General features: G+C 34.0%; 1 pseudogene; it reads right to left on the bottom strand.

Moving 5' to 3' along the window:
- Positions 1–8,061: 8,061 nt before the first annotated feature.
- LOC111997028 (uncharacterized) overlaps positions 8,062–22,520 on the bottom strand; it is a 23,456-nt pseudogene continuing 8,997 nt past the window's right edge.

Here is a 22,520-nt window from a genome sequence, read left to right as displayed (position 1 = left end):
CATACTATCGATTGGCTGTATGATCGATGTGTTGCAAAGAAAGGTTCTAAAACACTATCTATAATGAATTTATGTGTCAATTTTTTTTTTTTGGGAGAAAATTTGTATCAATTAAGAAAAGAAGAAAAGAAGAAGAGATAAAGCCAATGAAAATTACATAATAAGAATAACAAGCTCAATTACAAAAGGAATTTTATTTCAAATATAAATTATATGTAGAAACAATTAAAACAAATGCAACTTTATACAGCAAAGGGTTCTTAAGCCAATAAGATTTACTCGTATTAATTAAGTTCCTAAGAGTTCATTTACGTATTTAATAGTAGTTTTTTCAATTTAATGTTTTGAGTCGTGGTTTTTGTATCAATTTAATGTGGCCTATTTCGACGTTGTGTCAAATAAATATATAACACAATTTAATGTCTGTGTATAAATAAACTTCCTGTGAGGTTTCCTCATGAGTTTTTAAATCCCACATTTTTCTTAAGTCAACGTTCTAGTATATATGTTCTAATTTGGTTTTTATAGTTCTATATATATCATATCATATTATTATATATAATAAAAGTTGGGCTTAGACGCCGTGGTTGCGCCAAATGGCAATACCAAACTGAAGAAATTTTGTTAGATTTTTAGGTTTTAAAAAGAAAAAATGGATATAATTTTTTTTTCTTATCTTATTCTTCTAAAATTTCTAAGTTGATAAAAATCTTAATTTAATTACAATCCAAATTAGTTTGTTCATCTATTTCTTCTTAATTTGATTACAATCCAAAATCTTCATCTTCATCTAATCCTTCTTCTTTTTTCATTTAAATTACTACACCTATTGCTACACGTAAAAAATATTTAAAAAAAAAAAAGGTGATATTGAAAAGTTGAATCCAAGAGAAATTGAGTTAAACTAAAACTCTAAGTCTACTAAATGGACATAATTTTTTTTTCCTTATCTTCTTCTCCTATTATTTCTAAGTTGATAAAAATCTTAATTTAACTACAATCCAAATTCTTTTCTTTATCTCTATTTCTTTTAATTTGATTACAATCCAAAATCTTCATCTTCATCTTCATCTAATCCTTTTTATTTTTTTTCATTTAAATTACTACACCTATATTGCTACACGTGTATATATATATATATATATAACTAAAACAGCAACGTGGTATTTAATTGAGTTAACATGATTATTTTTTATGCCTCCACAAATTTATTTTGAATCCAAGAGAAATTGAGTTAAACTGAAACTCTACTAAGTCTACTCCACTCTACTATTTAAGAATTAATTATTAGTATTATTTGTATTTGTTAAACATTGGCATAGAAGAAGGGAAGCCCCAGTGGATGATGTGTTTACTTTTGGGATCTTTAGTCACACACATCTGCAGTATTGGAGGTGTTTTTGTAAATGATTTGAAGCTTGATTTTTGGCTATTATTAGACAGTACGTCATCGTCTCATGGTAATGTATATTAGAGATTTGTAGTACTTCCACAGAAAGTAGCATCCAGTTTGCTATCTCTTGGCATCAGTAATGATGAATATCTTTTAATTTATGGAATTTTATTTTGGTCAAAAATTTTTCACTGAATCTATTTGGGATGGAACTCATCTACCATATGAAATTGGGAGATTTATGTGAGAAGTTATATCTTCATTTTTTTTAAACTATCTATTTAATAATTTCTTAAATTATATGATTTAAAAAAATATATATATAATGCAATTCAACTTGATTATTGATATAATTTTTTGATTTGGTGTTCTTAATTGACTAGGCAGATTATTTTCTCACTTATGTAACATTAAAATGGCTATGATTGGTAATTTATAGGTAAACATTTACATTGCAATCTAAATACTTACATTTCTGTAATTTATGGAATTTGTTTTTGGTCATTTATACAAGAAATTTATATGTGATTAGTACTTCTGCTACTATGCATGCATGTTAGCAAGTATAATGGAAACATTTTCAAGTGCTATATATATATATATATATAATTACAATTTTACTACTAAGAGCTTTTAGAAATTTAAAACTTATTATAATTTTTAAAAATATTTTATAATATCTTTTTTGCCAAAAAAAAAAAAAAGTTTTTTTTTTTTTTTTTTTTTTTTTTTGTCTTTAACATTACCATAATTTAAAATTATAAAATATATCACATTATCTTAATCTCATCATCTTCCTAAACAATTTAACGTTGTATTGTTGTATTAAAATTATATTAATGTGAGATTATAATAACATAATATTACGACATAATGTAATATTACGGTGAACAAAATGCTCCCTAAATGAATTGATCCTAACAAAGTCAAATGACAAGTTGATGTAACCTTGAGGTTAGCCAGCCCATAAGCAATCCTAGTAACAATATTCCATCCATTGACACGAGAATTGCATTTAATGGGGGAGAATAGAAGAAAAAGTAAAGTTGATTCTACTTTTTAAAGCTTTACAATGCCTTGGAACTAGGACAGAAGACCAATGTTGGTGTCCTTGTAGATTCTTGAAGTTGAGTTATAGCCATATTATGATGCTCACAATTATAATTCTAAGAATAAATTCCCATTTAAAGTAAATTTGGCATGCCAAGAATGCTGTCACGTCGCACTATAATTTGAGATTCTATTCTCACAACCACCACTCAAAATTTTAAATGAGAAGTCTACGTGGAAGGCTAAAGCTTTTCTAAAATTATTTCAGTTTCCCTATAAATACCTCAACCGCATTGCATAATGCAAATATCAAATAGTCAATGCTGCTTATCTAAGCGTCATGCATGAAGATTGAAGAGACAGCGAGTGAATTTGAGCCAAGGATGACTTGCCCATATATGCAGCAAGCAATTTGCCTTCTCATGGCTTATGGGCAAGTTGTCCTGGGCTCTACTTCACTCTCTTTTGTCTCAAGCAACGCTCCCAATCGTGTGCCAATCCTATGTACACCATAGAACAATGCGCTCACAGACACACAGTGGTTTAGTGGTTGTTATTTTAATGAAAATTATGGCGCTTATAAAGTCTGGTTATGATAGATTCTACCTTGGCTGATGCTTACATACACATACCATCATTTGGCTGTTATGATCGATGTGTTGCAAAGAAAGGTTCTAAGGGTTCTTAAGCCAATAAAATTTACTAGTATTAATTAAGTTCCCAAGAGTTCATGTACATATTTAATAGTAGTTTTTTCAATTTAATGTTTTGAGTCGTGGTTTTTGTATCAATTTAATGTGGCCTATTTCGATGTTGTATCAAATAAATATATAACAAAATTTAATGTCTGTGTATAAATAAACTTCCTGTGAGGTTTCCTCGTAAGTTTTTAAATCCCACATTTTTCTTAAGTCAACGTTCTAGTATATATGTTCTAATTTGGGTTTTATAGTTATATATATATATATATGTTGGAGAAAGATTTGGTTTTTATAGTTACAATTAATATTTGTTAAAATATTTATAGTTACAAATAATATTTATTAAAATAAAAGAAATATACGACATCGTTTCAGCTAGTCCATAGACAAGAAACTTAAAATGCTGCCTTTATATCACCCACGCGTGTTTCCAGCTTTCTCACCCAAACGATGATGTTTAGTTTAAATGCCAAAGCAAATGCAGCAAACGGTGTCGTTCTCAAAGAGCTGTAGCTTTCAGAGTTTGATACAGTCCAAAAGTTTGTTAGCGGAGAAGCAAGAAAAGTGATTAGAGTTTAATCCAGATATTTTATTCTGTAAATAGTGAGATCAGAGGGTATATATAGAGAGTTCATTGTATCCATTATTCAAGCAAGAAATACAGTTTTGATATAATTATCTCAAACTTTCTTTGTTTTCATAATTGTTCTTGCTGTTCTTGCTTGATCCTGTTTGTTGTTTACACATTCAATCTTAGTTCCATTACTGTTGGATTGTATAGCTTCTAGAATTCTACAATGTTAACTTTGTTAGTTTGAAGTAATTAGAAGTCGCCAAGAGCTTGTAGCTCAATTAGTTAGCATCTCTTGATATATTTTCTAACATCCAATTATCTAAATTTAAATCTTTCATTTCTTGCATGTAACTATCTAATTATCAGAAAATAATTAGAAGACACCATCTTTTTGGATTAAACAATGCAACAACAAACAAATACTAATTAAAATAGGGTTGATAATTAAATTTGGTACTTTTTTTTTCCTATAAGTTCACTTATTTGATTGTATTTATTAATACTTATTAATTAAATATATGTATCATATTCATATATAAATTTTGTGCAGGAAGTTTATGTGAATTGTACAGATTTGCAACTAAAGACAGAAAATTAATTAAAGCCTAAGGTATACCAAGCTCATGAAATTATAGGCCACAAATCTCAACATTAGCTACCGAAACTCACCCATTTACCTGAAAATCTGATCATGTCAGTAGTGAGCAGGAGTTTTCTCCACTCCTAGTCTACTGGGAAAAATTTAGATACAATTCATTTTAATCAATTATCCAAATTGATTAATTAGTCAAATTATGCAATGGTCTAATTGAGTTTACATTTGGAACAACCATATCGCAAAAAATAAAAATAAAAATAAAAATAAAAACAAAACAAAACAAAGTGCATGCAATGAAAAAATAAATTTAACACACGATATGGTTATGATGGAAAATCCTAATGAGAAAAACAAGAATGAGAGGTTTGAAAGGTCACCACCAACTTGAATAATTCATTATAGTAGAATTGAAGTTTACAACACAAGAATATAAACTTGTAGTACAACAAAATTGGCCGATGGTGACAAAATCTAGTGAGGAAAAAAAATTTGACGGCCAAATAGCAACATTAAGTGAGGAAATAAAAAATTCGTTAACAAATATTAAAAAATACCAAAAAAAGACTAAGAAATCATATTTTTGTTACTAAGGATATTACAAATGGCAACAAAAATTCTTTAAAAACTAGCACCCAAGAGATTTTTAGGCTGAATGTCTATGGCAACGAAATATTTTTTCACACAAAGTGGAATCTAGTGAAACGAAAATATTCATTGCCAAATATTAACAATAGGTGATGAAACACTAATTAATTTCGTCACCCAATATATATAAAAAATAAAAATAAAAAATAAAAAACAATTATTATCATTAGGGACCAAATGCTTTTTCTTCTCCTCTAAATCCCAAAAGAGTAAGGCTAATGCAATCTGTTTGAGCATATATAATAAGTACTCTATACTTAAATATTTATAAAATTATGTAATGAAATTGATGATGCTTGATGTGGGGGTGGTTTGTTAAGTTGGAGCATGGTGTTTTAAGGTAGTTTAAGTTGATATTAGGAGTGTTGATTATTTTGTGTATATTTGGGAATTGTATCTTATGAAATTTTGTACGTGTACAAGTTTAGACCCGTCTTATGAAATTTTGTTGGATTAGTGTAATTTATTCCTACAAAGCTCTTCTTAATTTTCAAGTTTGGACAGTTCATAATTATTTAGAAATCTTTTTACATCAATCCGCATATCTATGTCCTGGTTAACTGCTTATCGCTTAAATAGTCACCTCCCATGGATTTCATGCAACACATCCTCTTGTTCTCTGGGTAGATACTAGGAAGGGTGTTATAATCTACTTCATCTACATCGCGTACTTGGCAAATTAAGAAGAGATGCTACTGGATTTTCGTTGGGGATCGATGAAGTGGTATGAGTTGTTTTGTATGACATAGACTACATACGTATTGAAGAAAAAGAATAGAAGATAGAAAAAGAATAGTGGTATGAGTTGCTACTAGATTTTTTTATTTTTTTGTAAGATAGAAATTCAACTCTAACATAATTTAAGTGTATATATGTGTGAAGCTTTTGAGACTTAAATCTCGGTCATTACCCCCTACACCCCACAAACACTTATACTTGTGAAGTGACCATCGCATACAATCGCATCAAAGATGTGCGACGGCCTTTTTGAGGCTTTACAATGCCTCAAAACTAGGATAGGAAACCAATCTTGGTGTCCTTTTTAAGTCTTTTTTTGTTTCAATTAGAACACGGTTGTTTCTCTCTTAAAATTGATATTGAACATGGTTTATCCTTATTTATGTTGATGCTAGATTTTCCATAATCTTGGAGCATTGAAGGTAGCCCTTTTGGTTGGGTCTATTAGGGTATACTCCAGTTGAACTCAGTATGTGCGGTACTAATTCTTCATGTGTGGACAACATCTTCAATGCAGTCACACTTTTCAATGATAGGGTTGTCACATTAGTGAATGACTTCAATAATAATTTGATCAATGCTAAATTTATCTACATAAGCACTATTGAAATCTCGTATAGCAGTTCTACATCTCAAGGCAAGATTACCTAATCAACTTCTAACACTCTTTCTATCTCTTTCTCCATTTTTATATTACCAATTGTTCCAATATTTTAAGCTATTAGAAATACTGAATGAATAATTGTATTGTATTTCTCAATGAAAAAATATACATGAGTGCATTTATATATGAGGCATATGAGTGCAGTACAAGTAAGAGTGTAGTACAAGAATGTGTGTTATACAAGTAATCTAGTTGGGCCTGAAGCTCACAACACTATATACGTTAACAACCTCCCTCAAACTCAAGGCGGATGCGAGACCAACTTGAGATTGTCAACCAAAATACGAACACGTCCCTTAGGATGTAACTTGGTAAAGATATCTGTAAGTTGATCTTTAGAAGAGACTGAGATCAGCTTGAGAGTACCATGGACAAGATGATAACAGATAAAATGACAATCGATCTCAATGTGTTTAGTCTGTTCATGGAAGACATCATTGTAAGCAATATAAATAGCACTCTAGTTGTCACAATAAAGAGGAGTAGCAGAGGATGGAAACACACCTAAGTCTTTAAGAAGCCATCGTAGCCAAAGGAGCTCAGATATGGTATCAATAAGAGCACAATATTTTGCTTCAGTACTAGAGCAGGCCACATGAGTTTGTTTCTTGCTTTGTCAAGAAATCAGAGAAGAACTAAGAAGAAAGTAATAACCAGTGGTGGACCTGTGATTAGTGGGATCTCCTGCCCAATCAGCATCAGAAAATGCACAGAGAATAAGAAGAGATTGAGTAGAGTAGAAAAGACCATGGAAGAGAGTGCCCTTTAGATATCGAAGAATGCACAAAACAGCAGTATAGTGAGTCAATCGTCGATCGTGGAGCAGATAGATACTGCCAACCAAGCGTCTGTAAAAAGAGGGATTAAACCATGGTTTCTCCCCTGAGGGAGTCAGATGCACATTAAGCTCAACTGGAGTGTCAATAGTCTTGCTATCAGTGAGTCCAGCTCGAGACAAAAGTTCAGAGGCATACTTGGCTTGAGTAATATAAAGTCCATCTGTAGAATGAGTGATTTCAAGACCCAAGAAGTAGCTTAGATGTCCAAGATCTTTCATCTCAAACTGCTGACTGAGAAAAGCCTTGAGTTCTTGAATGCCACTAAGGTCATCACCAGTTATAATCATATCATCCACATATAGGAGAAGTAAAATAGTGTCTTTGTTAGTGCGACAAAAAAATAAGGAAAAATCATAATGACTGGCCATGTAACCCAAGCGAGAGATGGTAGAGCTAAATTTGGCAAACTAAGCTCGTGGAGCTTGTTTAAGGCCATAAAGTGCACGTCGAATGTGACAAACCTTATTTGATTCAACAAAGAGACTATAAGGAGGTGTTAACGTATATAGTGTTGTGTGTTCAAGAGCATTATCAGATCGAAAAATTTTGATGCGTTTGAAAAACTGAGTTTTAACCATTTTTGCAAAATTAGAATGTACTTCGAATAATTGAGAACGGTGTTTCATATAAAAAATCCAGCTATAGAGAGAGTAATCATCAATAAAGACAACAAAATATCTAGACCACCAATACTAGAGACAGAGGAAGACCTCCAAACATCAGAATAAATAAGGTCAAAGATATCAATGGATATTGATTCACTAGTATTGAAAGGAAAAGCTGGTTGTTTTCCTAACTGACATGAAACACAATCAAAATTTGCTGTAAACACTGAACCTAACAAAACTCTAGAAGCCAATTATTGTACCCGAGAGGAAGATGTGTGACTAAGTCGAGCATGCCAAAGTGCAAGGGAAGAAGTGGAAGAAACTGCAGCAGCTGCAACAACAAAAACAAGAGCAACAAGTGGAAGACGAAGGTTATCCACGGGAAACATATGCCCAACTCTAGGACCAGTCCCAAGCTCCTGTCCCGTCTTAGGATCCTGCATAATGCACTCAGAATAATCAAAGGTAATGCAATAACCCAACTCAGCTAATTGTCCCATAGAAAATAAATTATAAGAAAGGTTAGGAACATTAAAGACTCCAAGAACCGAGAGGTTAGAGGTTGAAACTGAACCTATATTATGACCAGACATTGTGGAACCATTTACTGTGCAAATATTAAGAGGGTACGGTGCAAGTTTAAGGTTAGAAAATAAGGACGAGTGAGGTGTCATGTGATTGCAAAAAGCAGAATCCACAAGCCAAGAGGTAGGAGACATAACAGATAAAACTGAGAGAGAAGAGGAATAAGATGCATTACCAGCCATACGAATGACATTAGCGATGATATTTATAAGGTCATCTCTGGAAATGGAGAAAGTAGATCCAGAAGACTTAGACTGTGCAGAGACAAGAGCCATTGGTTGGACACTTTCAGTGTTAGCAACAATAGCAGTAGAAATTGAAACAGTTGATTTGTTGCGATGATAGCAAGTCACAATATTATGGACAAAATCTTTGCAAAATTTGCCAAAACATTTGATGGATTGACAACGACGATTGTTGCAATAAGAAGAAGACCTATCCTTATTCTTCATTTAGAAGCAAAATATGCAAAAATGGACTATAAAAATGAAATCTACGCAAAAAATTGGGTAAGAAGCACCTAGACTGCAAAAGTCAACTCTGGCAAAAGTCAACGATCAACCCTAGTCAAAGTCAACTCTAGATGTCAATGGTCAACGATGTCAAAGTCAACAGATGATGTCAGCAGGCTAACTGTGAGATGACATTAGCAGATGACAAGGCGCTGACGTCAGGTAGGGCTGGCGTGAAAGAGCAATTTTTGTGCGTGTGGCGTGTGGCGCACGTGAGACAACAAAGACGGCGCGTGAAGGCGCATGGAACTGTAGGTGTGATGCGTGTGAGCGCATAAGGAGGAGCCCAACTGTGGCGCGTGGGAGGTGCGTGGAGTGCGTGTGTTACGAAGCAGAACCTTTAAGCAACGCGTGGGGGCACGTGCAATCTCCGATGGCTTCGAGGCTTCCACGATTGTGTAGATCGGTGCAAAACAATCTCTATGGTACCTTCACAAATGTAATCGGAGCAATATTGCAGTGGTGATGCAACAGGCAGTGATCTTTGTAGCGTGAAACTCCTCAACAATGGCGGCTGCAGGTCCAGAACCCAAAGACGACGATTGGAAGACATCGGAGGTTCAACGATGAGAGACTGCGGCTGCTGCTGTGATGGCGGAAGCGATGTTGAGAATGGAGTCACACCAATAAAGACAAGATTGCTAAGAAAAGGTTAGAGCAGTGGCTCTAATACCATGTTAGAAATACTGAATGAATAATTGTATTGCATTTCTCAATGAAAAAATACATGAGTGCCTTTATATAAGAAACATATGAGTGCAGTACAAGTAAGAGTGTAGTACAAGAATGTGTGCTATATAAGTAATCTAGTTGGGCCTAAAGCCCACAACACTATATACGTTAACATAAGCTGTTACAAAATAGTGAATTCAATCATTTAATTAACACGTGTAATTTTTTTATTAAAAAAAGTGGTAGAGTGAAGACTAAGTTTAAATCCAAAACCATTTGCTCTGATACTATAATAAATTAAAACTATTCAAAAATAGTTTAAACTATTCGGAAATGTTGAATTTATCATTTAACCACCACTCTAACAAATTCTATAGCAGGTTCCACAGTTACAAATGTTCTTTCTTGTGAAGTGTTAAAAAATCCGCAGCCACAGTTCCAATGCATTTCTTTGGAAACTGCGTGTAGTAATCATTTTGGGATGCAGTTCATCCAACTGAAGTCGGATATTTGGTCTATGGGGGAAAAGCATATAGAGCTATGTCCCCAGCTGATGCTCATCCATATGACATCGAACGCCGCACTCAGAGCTAATGAACAAGATGATGTGGGAAGAGAATTCTCAAACGAATGCTTACAATATTGTTACTTTAATTTCTTTTGTGATTATCCTGAAGTTGATACTAAGATTTATGTTCAATAATTGTAATAAAAATGACCTTGCTCACAGACAAGGAATCATTATCCAAATGTTATACTACCATCAATAAAATAATCAATCATACAATCACGATATGTTCAAACAAAACTGTGCCCTACGACAGGTTTTATTTTAGATGAATTTTTAATCCAATGATCCTCTTCTATTGTTATTTATATCTAAAAAAAAAGGTGATGTGTTATAAAGTAAATACCTTTAAAAAATATTGTGGTAGGTTTTATTTTAGATCTATATTTTATCCTTATTTCATGTGTGTGTGGGGGAATAAATTTTTCAACATGGATTAAAAATACTTCATTCATTGACATAAATAAGATTTTGGATATGGGTTTGCCGACCTTCTAAATGAATTGACCCTAACAAAGTCAACTGACAACTTGATGCAACCTTGAGGCCGGGAATCCTGAAAGAAATCCTAGTAACAGTATTCTATTGATTGACATTAGAATTGCATTCACTGGGGAGAGAATAGAAAAAGAAGATTAGGTTCTACTTTTTAAGGATTTTACTATCAACTAGGGTTACTGGTGCATCAATAACTACATGTACAATGCCTTATCATGAACTGGGACAGGAAAACAATCATGCTGTCCTTGAAGATTCTTTAACTTGAGTCATAGCCTTATCATGATTCTCACAATTAAAATTCTAAGAATAAATTCCCATGAACGTAAATTTCATATCCCAAGAATGCCATCACGTTGACTATAATTTTAGATTCTATTCTCAGAACCACGAATCCAAATTTTGAATGAGAAGTCTATGTGGAAGGCTAGAAGCTTTTCTGAAATTCTTTAAGTTTGCCTGTAAATACCTCTACCGCATTGCATAATTCAAATAACAAATAGTCAGTGCTGCCTATCTAAGCATGCATGAAGAGACGGTGAGTGAATTTGAGCCAAGGATGACTTGCTCATATATACAGCAAGCAATTTGCTTTCTATTGGCTTCCGAGCAAGTTCTCCTGGGCTCTACTTCACTCTGTTTTGTCTAAAGCGATACTCTCGATTGTGAGCCAATCCTAAGCACACACATGTTCCAGTCTTATGGAGCTTATAAAGTCTGGTTTTGATAGGTTCTAACTTGGCTAATGCATTCAATAAGATTCCCTTTGAAATGGTCGCCTACCAATTAAAAATTCCAAAACATCAACGAAAACCAATTCAATCCTGGGGTCTAATATTTTAAACCATTAGATCACTCGTAAAATGGGATTTCTAATGTGCTTATCTCAAGAGTGTTAGCCTTATTTCAATAAAATTGTTACGCTATTCTCTCTGGGCTATATGAAACACAGGAAAAATATGAAAAACTATATCTTCACATAGAGTTTTTCCATTAAAACATAATGAGTGCACATGTCTAATGATTTTAAACAATTAGATCAAAAGTAAAATTAATGGGATTATTAACGTGCTTACCACAAGAATCTCCAAGCCTTAATTCCTGAAAATCATTTTGCAGTTTTCTTTCTATGCTATATGAGTTAGAAACAACTAACTAATGAGTTTAGGGGATGCCTCTCTCTCTCTCTCTCTCTCTCTCTCTATATATATATATATAGTCAGAAATTAGTAAAATTAACAGCCCCCTTATTTCTTAAAATCCCAATTTGCTTTTCTTTTTCTTGTCGTCCGAGTCGAATATGTTCATAATTAAAACATCTGGAAATGGTTCAAGAAAAGATTTGAGTATGAGAGTGTTTTCAATATCAAGAATTTGGACAATGTGATATAGATGAAGTAAATTATCCAATCTACTAATCAATGATTTTAACACCATTTATTTCTTGAGTTTTCTTCTCACTGAGGAGTAGGATATCGACAAAATATCAACCAAAAAGGGGGGAAAAAATCAATGGTTTTTTTTTTTTTCATGAAAAGGGAGAGTGAGGAAATTCAAACCGTGGCTCATCCCATGAAAAGAGCTAGATAGTGCCATCGATTCGAGTAGACAAATAGGAGAGAGAATATAAAGAAAAATATAGCAAACCAACCAAAATACTAATCACAATACATTAAAATACTTAACTTCATACATTTTATATGTTTTACCAATGTCAAGGCCAGGACCGGCCTAATATAATTTGAGGCTTAAGGAAAATACTTTAAATGAACTTTTTAAAAAAAAAAAAAAATTTAAATCACTTAAGTATTGTATAGTTTATTAACAATCAATTTAGTTAATTTGACCAATTCACTTGAGTGATGCTAGAAATACTATAAATTTTACTACATGTGCCTTACAAACTTATTGTCACTAATCAGAAAAAATTGATTCAAATATTCATATATGGTTCAAATGGAACTAATTATATTCTTGTTTTATCAGTTTGTAAGCTTATTTTTAGTCAAATTTTTTGTAATTTCAACTTTATTCATCCGCTCAATGGTGATTTGGTTGTACTACGAATTTCATACAACTTGATGTGAAAAAGCTAGAATGTGATTAGTGGCACTTCAACAACTATAAGTTAATAAATGAGTATTTAAATTACTTGGTGAGATTGGTTACTGAAAGTTCAATATGTGTCTAAAACACCCTTGAACGTTTAGACCCCAAATTACAAAATATCAATTCAAGCTTATTATCAAACAATTAATGTGCGGAACATGAACATAAGCCAAACACAGAATTGATAAACAATCTAAGCCAAATATAAACACATCCACAACAAAAAATAAATGGCAAAGATAAAGGGAAGGAAGTTGCAAACACACGGACAACACACGATGTGTTATCGAAGAAGAAACCGAAGTTCTCGGCGTAAAACCTCTCCGCCGCCCTCCAAGCGGTCAATAATCCACTAGAAAATGTAGTTGGGATACATGAACAGCAATAGACCCTCCAAGCCTAATCTACTCAAGTACCTAAGTCCTTCAAGCTTCCTGCTCCAACGAGATTGCGCCGAACCTTTTTCTTTTCTAGCTTACCGGATTCCGTTATAGCCCATAGCATCAACCAATCACCATTGGTTTCTTCCCAAACTGCTTCCCTTAGCACCAAATGAACCTTCTCGTAGACGTGGGTGTGGTGAGATAAGGATTTGGTAAATGACATCTCAAGGGTATGACAATGGAGAGGAAGAGAGTAGAGGAATTGGTAGAGTCTCTTAGATGAAGATTGGGGATGAGGCAATCTTGCTTTTCTCCAGGGTTTTCTCTCACAAAATTCTCTTTGGAAGCTCTCTCAATATGATGGGTATAAGGGTGTATATATAGTAAGGTGAGAAGGGAATGCAAAACGTTAGTTTTTTGCCAAACAGGGCAAATTGGCGACTTGGTCTCGCGGCTTGTCCAAATTGCGAGTTCAAGTCGCGTCGTAATGGCCTGGCCAGCCTGGGACTTTTGTTCTGTAGCGTGACACCTGGCGCGACCCTTCAGCTTCCCAGTGTGCCTCTCACGTGCCAGCTTTTGGCGGCTTGCCAGTCGCGATCCACCCGCGAGCCCTAGCCGCGAACCTTTGTTTTTCTTGTACACTCTTGAGCTTTTTATCACATCTTTTCACACAATACCCTTACAATTTTTTCACCTAAATACAGGGTTACTAAGTGCTAAATTACAAGCAAATTGGTCACGGAATAAAGCCAATTAGATGGTTGATTAAATTCAACCTTACAATCTCCCCCTTTGGCTATTTCGTGACAAAACCCTACAACAGACTCTAGACTTAAACGTGAATTGGGAACAGTTGGAAAACTCACTCACACCTAACTCTAGATTCTGTAAAGCTCTTGAACATATGAAAAATTAACTCCTGAAACACAATAACATAGCAATATTATTGTATGCAGAAAACTTGATGTGCATATGGAGCAAAATAAGCATGATCAAGCAAAAATAAACATAAGCATAAAAGCAATAATTCACGGCAAGATCAACAACAGAAGTCACTTAAGCAAAAGTGATTACTATGTTCATTCACACAAGGAATGAACATCCGGACATGCAAAAATGATAAACTCAATTGAAGAGTATCATTTGCAAGTCCAACACTCAACCAATGCATACAAACATATATGCATCTTGGAACAATCCTACACGGGCACAAGAGTGTTGTACTTACGATAATGCAAGGAATTAGCAAGTACCAAAGTACAAAGCACAAAGGCTGCATATGCAAAGTATTGCAAATACATGGCACAAACTATAAAAACCTACAAAAGTGCATAAGTACAAGAAACAACCCTTAAAACTTACAAAAGCAACAATGGGTACAGACCAAACTATTAACCTCAAAAAAAACCTACAAAGGTACCAGGTACAAATAGTAAAAAGTACTTCCCTTATCATATCACTCCCCCTATCATGAATCATAGGAGTTGTGATGAACTTGAAACATATATACCTGTAACCTGAAACACTTGCACAAAACACATTAGACCCTCAAGGTAAAGCAAGTAATAAACAGACAAGTATGATGTAACAAGTAAAATTGCGATCAAGAATATGATGTGAAACATGTGAGCAACATGACCAAACAATGTCTTCTCCCCCTTGGTATATGCATCTCCCCTATGGAATATCTCACCCCCTACGAATGTGCACGAGAAATGGAACTTCTCCCCCTAAGAATGTGCATAAGAGTCATATAGAAATGACAAAACTTTCCTCTCCCCCTTTTTGACACGAATAGACAAAGGGGTCAAGGAGAAATGAGGGCAAGAGATGAAGGTATGAATAATGATAATTATGCATGAGGGGTGCAAGATGAATGAGAAAATGAAGCTCAATCCTAAGACATGGCATGCTAGGATGAAGAAACATATATGAACCAATGCATGACAAGGGTAGCAAGGTGTGTGCAAGAGGTGGCTATGTGTAATGCATGACCAATGCATGAAAAATGCACATGTGGGGCAAGGTGTGTTAAGTACACAACCAATGAACCAAACATGTTCCTAATAAGGAAACATGAGAGACCCCAAAGTTTGAAACTCATTGGAGTCCAAACAAGCGAGAAAATGCCTAAGAGGCATTTTATCAAACACCTAGCGTGCACACTATGAACAACAATGTAAAACAATGCAAGAACATTTTAAAATCCACTCTAAATACATGCTCTTTTTGCCACAAGGGGCCAACATCCAAAGCAAATCATTAAAAGAAACCAATCTCATACAAAAATTTTGACAAAAATTAAGTTTTCCTAACCCCTATGATAAAAAACCCAACCAAGAGTACAAAACTCACTAAAACATAATCCAAGAATCCAAATCAATGAAAAGACTTTAAAATTACCTTAGAGATGTTAAAGGAATGAAAAACCATTCAAATTCTTTGGGTTTTGATGTAAAAATATTGAAAGAGGGGTTTAAAAGAGGAAGTGAGAGGTTAAAAACAAGTTACCCACGAAAAGCCCTTTAAAAAACTGTTACTGGGCATTTCACGACTGGGCGAGTCGCGAAGCGAGTCGCGAGAATTTTAGCGAGTCACGAGTGAGTCGCGAGGTGAGTCGCGAGAAACTCTGACACCTGCTTTCAACACAAAACATGTTTAAACACTGAAAAAAAAAAATGTAAGCACCCAAAAAGAACACAAAGGGTGATAAAAATCACTTCCAAAAAACATATAAAATGATCAAAAATCTTTTTGGATTGATTCATATAGTTGAGCAAACACACATCACATTTAAACAAGTACAATCAAACAAATAAATAAGGCATTCATTGAACATTAGGCATGTGTGTTGTGTGTGTGTATCAAGTGTGGAATAGTCCTTAGTCTAGAATGAAGATTCAATGATCAATTCAATCAAGTCATACACAACTAGTACTAAGACAAGTGATCTATCTCACTTATAGAAATATGCATATATGACCTCCCACAAGAAAATGATTACACAACTTTGAAGCTTTTCATTTGGCTTCTTTACAATTCATAACATTTGATCATTTGAATCAATATATCTCATTTTGAGATCGATGCCTGAAATTTTTGATATTTCAATTTGATGAACAAGCCTTTGGCTTTTGGGCACTATACATTTTCATAAAAGACGCTTTCCCTTTTTCCTAGTCAAATACTAGTATGTGCGACAGCTTTTGCAGCTCATTATCTCTTTTCATTTTGAGATTTACATTTGTTGAGCTCTATAAGCAATAAAAATAAAAGAGTGGGAAGATATATAGGCACAAGTCTACGCATGTATCAAGACCAACATGACTATTGATTAATCATTCATGATAAGATTGAAGATCGATTTACAACAATCACACAAAGATGTCAAGATTTTTCCCACAAAGATATAAGTGCATAAAGAACAAGTTAAGCTCGTAAATGCACAAAACTAGAAGTACAAAGGTACAAGGCAAAACTCACATGTGATATGTGCTCAAACATATACGATCAAACTTTTTGAATTTTTCACTTTTTATATGGTTTTGGATTTTTTACTCACACAAAATTAAAACAAAAAGGTAAGATCAAAACAAAAACAATGCATATGAATAAATGCAAGATGCACACAATGCATGAAGATATAACATGCAATGCATGAGAGGTCTCACAAAGATCGAAAGAATTAGATTAAGGACCAAAAGAGCAAAAGCTCAACCATAGGAACCCTTCCTCATCCAAACAGAATGATTGTTTAGAATGAGTGTCTCATGAGAAGTGAGACAAGGGTTGGAAGAATGAGAACCTAAGATGCACATAGTCAAGGAGTTAAGAGTATTAAACACTTTCTTTAACAACATGCTATTTTCACTCAAATCAGGTTTACTCTTTTTAGCACAACTTCCAAGAGGCTCAAGTTTCTCTTTTCTTTTGAGAGCATGAAACTTAGAGCAATGTGGTCTTAGATGACCAAAAGTACCACAATGATGACACACAATGTGTTTAGGTCCACTAGACTTTTTGGGAAGGGATCTAGCAACAAGGTTTTGTTCTCTCTTCAACTTATAACATTGAGGTCTTATGTGACCGATCACACCGCAATGGTGGCAAGTTGGAACAAACTTAGATCCCTTCAAAACCTTAGGTTGAGATCTAAACGGAGGGTTTGACTTAACAGCCTTTCTTTCCACCTTTTGTTTTCTTTTATATGGAGGAATGTACACCGATTTGTCCTTTGAGGTAAAACACAAAATAGGCACAAAATCAGGTACCACAACATAATTGCAACAAATATTTTCACCTTTTTTAACAATAGGTTCAGCAATCAAACACTTGGCATGCATCTTAAGAGATTCATTTTCAGATTTAAGATCTCAACAAGTTTGTTAGACAAAACAAGTTTAGCATCCAAGTCCATATTTAAACATTTAAACTCTTTCATCTTTTTAAGAGAATTTTTAGCAAGTTTCTTATATTTTTCAACCAATTTATTGTATTCTTTGAGCTTAGCAATCAAATCACCCTTTTCATAAATGAACTTGCTGAAATTCTTTTGAAACTTCTTAGCTCCTTTCTTTAAGAGTTTGTCAACAACATCAATAGATTCAAGTAACATGTCATCACAATTATGAGGATTAACACTCATAGAGGCATTTTTACAAGCACATGGCATGTTACAATCAACAACATCTATAGAAGCATACAAAGCATTATCCATGGCAAAACACACAAGGGGTCCAGGATCACACTTAGGTATTTAAACCACAACAAGTGTACCCGCTCTGATACCAATTGAAAGTTCAATATGTGTCTAAAACACCCTTGAACGTTTAGACCCCAAATTACAAAATATCAATTCAAGCTTATTATCAAACAATTAATGTGCGGAACATAAACATAAGTCAAACACAGAATTGATAAACAATCTAAGCCAAATATAAACATATCCACAACAAAAAATAAATGGCAAAGATAAAGGGAAGGAAGTTGCAAACACACGGACAACACACGATGTGTTATCGAAGAGGAAACCGAAGTCCTCGGCGTAAAACCTCTCCGCCGCCCTCCAAGCGGTCAATAATCCACTAGAAAATGTAGTTGGAATACATGAACAGCAATAGACCCTCCAAGCCTAATCTACCCAGGTACCTAAGCCCTCCAAGCTTTCTGCTCCAACGAGGTTGCGCCGAACCTTTTTCTTTTCTAGCTTACCGAATTCCGTTATAGCCCATAGCATCAACCAATCACCATTGGTTTCTTCCCAAACTGCTTCCCTTAGCACCAAATGAACCTTCTCGTAGACGTGGGTGTGGTGAGATAAGGATTTGGTAAATGACCTCTCAAGGGTATGACAATGGAGAGGAAGAGAGTAGAGGAATTGGTAGAGTCTCTTAGATGAAGATTGGGGATGAGGCAATCTTGCTTTTCTCCAGGGTTTTCTCTCACAAAATTCTCTTTGGAAGCTCTCTCAATATGATGGGTATAAGGGTGTATATATAGTAAGGTGAGAAGGGAATGCAAAACGTTAGTTTTTTGCCAAACAGGGCAAATTGGCGACTTGGTCTCGCGGCTTGTCCAAGTTGCGAGTTCAAGTCGCGTCGTAACGGCTTGGCCAGCCTAGGACTTTTGTCCTGTAGCGTGACAGCTGGCGCGACCTTTCAGCTTCCCAGTATGCCTCTCACGTGCCAGCTTTTGGCGACTTGCCAATTGCGATCCACCCGCGAGCCCTAGCCGCGAACCTCTGTTTTTCTTGCACACTCTTGAGCTTTTCATCACATCTTCTCACACACTACCCTTACAATTTTCTCACCTAAATACAGGGTTACTAAGTGCTAAATTACAAGCAAATTAGTCACGGAATAAAGCCAATTAGATGGTTGATTAAATTCAACCTTCCAGTTACACAACAATTTGTGAGACATATGTAATAAATTTTGTAATGTTTTCTAACGTTACTTAATTTTTTGTTCCTTCTTAACGGATGGAAAAAAATTATAACTCACATTTTCTTTTTATTAAAAAAAAAGAAAAAAATCCACTTTATCAGGGCCTTTCTCTTTTAGGGGCCCTAGGCCTTAAGGCTATAATGAAACTTATTCATGTTGTGGAAGACCATGAATTTTGACTTAAGATTCTAGTGCTACTACAAGATAAGGGTTGCAACAATAAGAATAATGGTAGCAACAAATTATTGGTTGCCCTTTTGTGCTTCCAATATAAGCTACAAATACCATAATTACGATCTTACGAAACTTTCCCACAAATTTCTTAGAGCCTGCAATTTGCATTTAGTCCTGAACTTCTTCCACTAGTCTTTGGAGAGCTTTTGTTTTGTTTTGCTTTTGATTTTTATTTTGATTTTTTATTTTTTTAGAAATAATTCAGAGAGACCTTTATTTACGTTTAGAAGAAGTGAGGTCTTTTGTTCAAGTGATAGTAGCTTATAGAACAATGACTAATAGTGGTCTAGTTCAATATACCAATTAGAAGTCTCAGTTTTCATGATCATGACAAATCATCATAATAGATATGTTATCGTCTAATTATATGAACTACCTAGTTCCATGACTAACTACAAACTTGAATTTATGACAGGAAATGAATGCCTTGGAATTGAACTAGGATAGGAAACCAATGTTGGTGTCCTTGTAGATTCTTGAAGTTGAGTCATAGCCATATTATGATGCTCACAATTAAAATTCTAAGAATAAATTCCCATTTAAAGTAAATTTGTCATGCCAAGAATGCTGTCACGTTGCACTCTAATTTGAGATTCTGTTCTCACAACCACCAATCAAAATTTTGAATGAGAAGTCCATGTGGAAGGCTTGAAGCTTTTCTGAAATTATTTAAGTTTCCCTATAAATACCTCAACCGCATTGCATAGTGCAAATATCAGATAGTCAATGCTGCTTATCTAAGCGTCATGCATGAAGATTGAAGAGACAGCGAGTGAATTTGAGCCAAGGATGACTTCCCCATATATGCAGCAAACAATTTGCCTTCTCTTGGCTTACGGGCAAGTTGTCCTTGGCTCTACTTCACTCTCTTTTGTCTCAAGCAACACTCCCAATCGTGTGCCAATCCTAGTACACCATAGAACAGCGCACTCACACACACACAGTGGTTGTTATTTTAATGAAAATTATGCAGAGTCTTCTAGTCTTATGGCGCTTATAAAGTCTGGTTATGATAGATTCTACCTTGGCTGATGCTTACATACGCATACTATCGTTTGGCTGTTATGATCGATGTGTTGCAAAGAAAGGTTCTAAAACACTATCTATAAATGAATTTATGTGTCAATTTTTTTTTTTTTTTTTTTTTTTTGAGAAAAAATTTATGTGTCAATTAAGAAAAGAAAAAAAGAATAAGAGAGAAAGCCAATGAAAATTACATAATAAGAATAACACGCTCAATTACAAACGAATTTTTATTTCAAATATAAATTATACGTAGAAACAATTAAAACAAGTGCAATTTTATCCAGCAAAGGGTTCTTAAGCCAATAAGATTTACTCGTATTAATTAAGTTCCCAAGAGTTCATGTACATATTTAGTAGTAGTTTTTTCAACTTAATGTTTGTCAAATAAATATATAACACAATTTAATGTCTGTGTATAAATAAACTTCCTGTGAGGTTTCCTCGTAAGTTTTTAAATCTCACATTTTTCTTAAGTCAACGTTCTAGTATATATGTTCTAATTTGGTTTTTATAGTTACAAATAATATTTGTTAAAATAGAAGAAATAAAGGACATCGTTTCAGCTAGTCCCCAGGCAAGAAGCTTAAAATGCTGCCATTTATATTTGCAAACTAAAAGACCCACGCGTGTTTCCAGCTTTCTTGCCCAAACGATCACGTTTAGTTTAAGTGCCAAAGCAAATGTAGCTAACGATGTCGTTCTCAAAGAGCTGTTGGTTTCAGAGTTTGATACAGTCCAAAAGTTTGTTAGCGGAGAAGCAAGAAAAGTGGTTAGTTTGATCCAGATATTTTATTCTGTAAATAGTGAGATCAAAGGGTATATATTGAGAGTTCATTGTATTCATTATTCAAGCAAGAAATATAGTGATATAATTCTCTTTCTTTGATTTCTCTCTCAAACTCTCTTTGTTTTCACAATTGTTCTTACTGTTCTTGCTTGATCCTGTTTGTTGTTTACACATTCAATCTCAGTTCCATTACTGTTGGATTGTATAGCTTCTAGAATTTTACAGTGTTAACTATGTTAATTTAAAGTAATTAGAACTCGCAAATAATTTGTTGCTGATCTACTAGTTGGCATCTCTTGAGATATTCCATGGTATCTAACTATCTAAATTCAAATCTTTCCTCTCCATTGTAACTATATAATTATCCAAAAAAAAAAAAAAAAATTAGAAGACACCATCTTTTTGTATGAAACAATCCAGCAACAGACAAATGCTAATTTAAATAGGGTTGATAATTAAATTTGGTACTTTTTTTTTTCCTATAAATTCTCTTATTTGACTTTGAATTTACAAATACTTATTAATTAAATGTATCATATATAAATTTTGTGCGGAAAGTTTATGTGAATTGTACAAATTAGCAACTAAAGAAAGAAAATTAATTAAAGGGGCTTAAGGTAGGTACCAAATCATGAAATTAAAGTACACTAGACTTACAGGAAAGTTCTAAAATCAAAATGGATTATAGGGCACAAATCTCAACATCAGCTACCGAAACTCACCAATTAATCTGAAAATTTGATACTCTAAGCAGTGGACACGAGTTTTCTCCACTCCTAGTCTGCTAGGAAAAATTTAGATTCAAATTCATTTTAATCAATTATTCAAATCGATTAACTAGTCAAATTATGCAATGGTCTAATTGAGTTCATAGTTGGCACAACCATATCGCAAAAAAACAAAGTGCATGCAATGGAAAATAAATTTGATACAAACGATATGGTTACAATGAGAAATCTAACGAGAAAAAGAAGAATGAGTGGTTTGAAGGGTCACCCCCAACTTGAAGAATTTACTATAGTAGAATGGAAGTGATGTAGAACAAACCGCCATGACCTTCTTAGACCATCAAGGGCACTTGAAATCGCACAGGGTAAAGAAGCACTAGTAGAAATCATTTGGGCAATGGAGTTGGAATTGTATCAAATTTGGCATGCTAAAAAAAAAAAAATGGTGCTTAGGCCCCGAGAATAGTGATTTTGCCTGTTTTAGTCATTTTGGTTTCCTTAATAACTTTTAGCTCAAAAGTCAGAATAATGTCCCACTTGTTTTGAAATTACTCTTAAGATCAGTAGTTTATGATTTTGCATTTAACTCAATTTTGGCATTTTTGGTAAAATTCGGTATTTTGCCGTCTAATCTTGTGATTAGTGCAAATTAAGGTTTCGAAC

Source organism: Quercus suber, unplaced genomic scaffold, assembly GCF_002906115.3.
Source record: "Quercus suber isolate HL8 unplaced genomic scaffold, Cork oak 2.0 scaffold_566, whole genome shotgun sequence".
Taxonomy (NCBI): Eukaryota; Viridiplantae; Streptophyta; class Magnoliopsida; order Fagales; family Fagaceae; genus Quercus; species Quercus suber.
This window is presented reverse-complemented; position numbering and strand designations above follow the sequence as displayed.